Here is a 5,000-nt window from a genome sequence, read left to right as displayed (position 1 = left end):
TGCAAAGAATTTCCCAAAAGCTTAACGGCATAACAACCATTGTGAGATAAAGCTGTGAAGAAACTTCCTGTCCAGAGATTTCTGCTTTTAATTCTCACTGAGCCACTTTAACATTGAGCTCGCTGCAGCTTATCACTTATTATCACTTATTATCACTTATTATCACTTATTATCATTTATTATCTTTATTCTTGCTTATTAAGTTTTACCTCTACATCTGAACAATGTCTACAGAACCATTTTGACTGAAGATCTTAACCCTCCTGTTGTCCTCAAGTCAAGAAAGGAAGGGAGGGAGGAAGGAAGGAAGGATGGAAGGAGGAAGGAAGGAAGGAAGGAAGGAAGGGAGGAAAGAAGCAAGGAAGGAATGAGGAAGGAAGGGAAGGAAGGAAGGAAGGAAGGGAGAAGGAAGGAAAGGAGGGAGGAAGGAAGGCAGGAAAAAAGTGGGGAAGGGAGGAAGGAAGGAAGGAAGGAATGAGGAAGGAAGGAAGGAAGGAAGAAGGAAGGAAAGGAGGGAGGAAAGGACGGAGGAAGGAAGGAAAGGAGGGAGGAAGGAAGGAAGGAAAGGAGGGAGGAACAAAGGAAGGAAGTAAAGGAGGGAGGTAGGAGGGAAGGAGGGAGGAAAGGAGCGAGGAAGGAAGGAAAGAAGTGAGGAAGGTGGGAGGGAGGGAGGAAAGAAAGAGAGAAAGAGGGAGGGAGGAAAGAAGGAAGGAAGGAAGGAAAGATGGAGGGAGGGAGGAAAGAAGAAACAGTCAAAAACATTTTCAGCATGTAAGCTGCAACATGACATCATTGTCATTTTAACACATTTAACTAAAAAAAGAAACATCATACTTGAGAATAATGATGTGCTATTAAACAGTTTTACTATAACAGGGAAGTGAAAAAGTATTAAAACTGCCAACCGTTTTCATCACCATCATTATCGTAATTAAAGCGATCCTTCCTTCATCTGCAGTTTGATTTTATTTAGCCACAAGTAGCCTGTGAACCTTTAATTATGTTCTGTGTGTGTGTTTACTAATTTCCTTTTGCCTTTAAAACATTAATTTAACTTTGAACACCCAGTAGATACATTTTACTACTAAGTCTTTGCTGTCCAGGAATCAATCGACCAATTTCATTTAGAATAGAATTTTCAACTTTGAACAGTGTTATGATATTTTTTATAGAAAACAAAATTTCAATATTCTGTTCAGTGAATAAAATCCAAGGTGGTCATGGTGTGAAGTAATTTAGGATTTCAGGAAACGAGATTATCATGATAATATCGTTTATCATTATAATACCGTTTATCGTGATAATATCGTTTATCGTGATAATACCGTTTATCGTGATAATACCGTTTATCGTGATAATACCGTTTATCATGATAATACCGTTTATCGTGATAGTATTGTTTATCGTGATAATACCGTTTATCATGATAATACCGTTTATCGTGATAGTATTGTTTATCGTGATAGTATTGTTTATCGTGATAATACCGTTTATCGTGATAATACCGTTTATCGTGATAATACCGTTTATCGTGACATTTTCACCAACAATAATCGTACCATGAATAATCATAGTATTGTTTATCGTGATAATACCGTTTATCATGATAATACCGTTTATCGTGATAATACCGTTTATCTTGATAGTATTGTTTATCGTGATAGTATTGTTTATCGTGATAATACCGTTTATCGTGATAATACCGTTTATCATGATAGTATTGTTAATCATGATAATACCGTTTATCGTGATAATACCGTTTATCATGATAGTATTGTTTATCGTGATAGTATTGTTTATCGTGATAATACCGTTTATCGTGATAGTATTGTTAATCATGATAATACCGTTTATCGTGATAATACCGTTTATCGTGATAGTATTGTTTATCGTGATAATACCGTTTATCGTGATAGTATTGTTTATCGTGATAATACCGTTTATCGTGATAATACCGTTTATCATGATAATACCGTTTATCGTGACATTTTCACCTACAATAATCGTACCATGAACATGTTATACTGTTGTCACATCCCTACTAGCAACTCATTCTTGACCATGCAAGAAATCGTGACATTTCCACACATTTACAATCTGTGGAAACAGACCTGTGATCTTCAGTCCACAGCTAACTGAGCTAATGTGGCAGTATTCATCTCAAATTCAACCTCAGATCTCTTTTACGTGAGTCGTATCTTTCTACTTTATTTTAGTCGCCTTTGTAGATACTCAGTGTTACTTATCCACATATTTTCAGTTACATTTCTGTTATTTAATGAATGAATGGCTGCTTGGTTTGAGCGTTTGGGTTCATGTTAGGTCGGCTGTGAATGAACAGGGAGGTTTGACTTTGTGATTAATGTCAGAGCTGGAGACCAGTGAGCCAGAAGTAAAGTCACATCCAGGATATAGACAGATAACAGTCTTTGATGTTCTCTCTTTCTCTCTCTAAGCAGAGCAAACACATGAGCTCTGTTTGTTGTTGGGACCTTTTAATGAGCTCAGTCCAACCGACTGATCCCATCGTCACATTCAGCTCTGTTTGTGAATCAGCTCGAAACTCGACTGAAAAAATCCTCCTGATCATATATGAGTGTCAATGAGGTTTATTGTGTCCGTGTGGTTTAGTTTAAATTTAAAGGGTTAAAATGTGAAAATAAACGTATGAATAACTTGCACACAATCTTTTTGTGTGGACTCAGCATCAAATTTCTGTTTTTAATCCATTTTGAGAGAATATATTAGAGGATTATGGCTGTTTTAACTGTTCCTTCCTTCCTTCATTCCTTCCTTCCTTCCTTCCTTCCTTCCTTCCTTCCTTCCTTCCGTCTGTCCTTCCTCCTTCTCTCTTTCTTTCCTTCCTCTCTCTTTCCTTTCTTCCTTCCTCCTTTCTTTCCCTCCTTTCTTCCTTTCTTCATTCCTTCCTTCCTCCCTTCCTTCTTTCCTCCCTCCCTCCTTTTTCTTTCCTCCCCATTACCTTCCTTCTTTCCTCTGTCCTTCCTTCCTTCCTTCCTTCCTCCCTCACTACTACCTTCTTTCCTTCCTCCCTTTCCTTCCTTCCTTCCTTCCTTCCTTCCTTCCTTTCCTTCCTTCCTTCCTTCCTTCCTTCCTCCCTCCTTCCTTCCTTCTCTCTTTCTTTCCTCCACATTACATTCCTTCTTTCCTTCCTTCCTTCCTCCCTCACTACTACCTTCTTTCCTTCCTCCCTTTCCTTCCTTCCTTCCTTCCTTCCTTCCTTCCTTCCTTCCTTCCTTCCTTCCTTTCCTTCCTTCCTTCCTTCTTTCCTTCCTTCCTCCCTCCTACCTTCCTTCACACAAAAGTTAATGAACTATAACAGCTGGACAAACTTATTAAAAATCTAATCGCTTGCATAGATTTTGCTCCTCAGATCTGCTCGATTATATTTAAACTTTTAAATCAGTATTTCAATAAATATGTCCCAAAGTTCTTTCTGTAATGTGCAGATATTAATAATAGATCATAAAAATCACATGGCTGAAACAAAGTCAAAATTAAAGTAGCCAAAAGACAGAATATTAAATGTCTTTTAACTTTCATGCACAGCTGGAGGCTTTAAATATTTTCTAAACCAAGAATAAAATAAACAGAACCCCCCCCCCCCCCCCCCCCCACAAAAAAAAAAAAAATCACTCTTCTACCCTCGAGAAAAGAGACCGAAAAGTTAGTTTAAAAATTAAATATTTACATAGAGAATATAACACAGTGGGATTCATACAGAGCAGATAGAAATATGACGATGGAGCAGAAAGTGGTTCGTGACTGATGGAGCAAAACGGCAGCTTGGGGGCAGAGAGAAGTTCAAAGAGCGATGGGAGGGAGAGAAGAGAAGAGGCATGATATATATGCTCTGAGTAAATATGGATGCACATTTTCACACTAAAAGAAGAGAGGGAGAGAAAAAGAGAGGAGAAGAAAGGTAACAATAGCAAGATAGGAGAGAGGGAGGAGAAGATATAGAGATAAGAAAGGAAGAGAGGAGTGGACTATGATGGAAATGTGCCAGAACAAAGAGAAGAGAAGAGCAAGAAGGCAGTGAAGTGAAAGAAGAATAGAAGGAGGGAGGGATGGGGGGGGGGGAAAGGAAGGAGAGATTAGACTGAGTGAAAAGTGGAACAGAGGAGAAGAGGAGGAGAAGCGTCTGAGATACAAGTGTAACTAATGTGGGTGAAATCACCAGGCAGCCGCCAGCTACGGCTCAGCTGGGAGATCAGCTTATCTGGCACAATGGCTTTTATTAATTAATCAGTTATGAGACGGAGAGAGGGATAGAGGGAGGGGGGAGAGAGAGAGGGAGGGAGAGAGAGAGAGAGAAAGAGAGAGAGAGAGACGGAGGGAGGGAGAGAGAGAGGAGGGAGGGAGAGAGGAAGGTGATGCGAGACAAAGACAGGTCCACTAATATTCGTGACTCCAGAGATGAGACAGTTTTACATTAGTGAGATGAACTGTGGTCTTTACTTCTGATCAGGTAATACTACAGTAAAAAACAATCAGCTCAGCTTTTTTTAAGTTAATGAGTGTGTTGTTATATCCAGTTTAACTCGAGTGCTACGGGATAGTTTCAGGTTCATTTCTGCTCATGACTGAAGGAGCTCACAGTTTAAAACAGATTGTTAACATCACATAACTGGATCCTCTTTGGTTAATGCCATAGACTGTATATAAGAAATTTCCGGTGCATGCCAAAAAAATAAAAACAGGGATTCTACTTATATGGGCATCAGGAGGAGCATGAGGACGGAGCGGGGGAGGTTGCGAGGGCTGGATGTCAGTCTACTGTACACCGGCAACCTGGTGATGCTAACCAAGTTAGCTGTTACGACTATAACCACAAAACCACGCCCTAATGCATACCCTGCTTTATCGTCACATATAAAATCAGGGAGGCCAAAATGTCCCAAATGAACATCATACTGCATTGAAGAAGGCTTTAAACTAGCGATTGAGACCATAAACACATTTTGAAAACGTTTACTGAG

The 5,000-nt window shown here is 39.4% G+C and overlaps 1 protein-coding gene across 1 annotated transcript in view; it reads left to right on the top strand.

Annotated features, from left to right (window-relative positions):
• LOC133976594 (dedicator of cytokinesis protein 3-like) overlaps positions 1-5,000 on the top strand; it is a 162,181-nt gene that overhangs the window by 50,548 nt on the left and 106,633 nt on the right.

The sequence above is a fragment of the Scomber scombrus genome, chromosome 3 (genome assembly GCF_963691925.1).
Source record: "Scomber scombrus chromosome 3, fScoSco1.1, whole genome shotgun sequence".
NCBI lineage: Eukaryota > Metazoa > Chordata > Actinopteri > Scombriformes > Scombridae > Scomber > Scomber scombrus.
The sequence above is the reverse complement of the archived record's forward strand: the minus strand, read 5'-3'. Positions and strand labels throughout refer to the sequence as shown.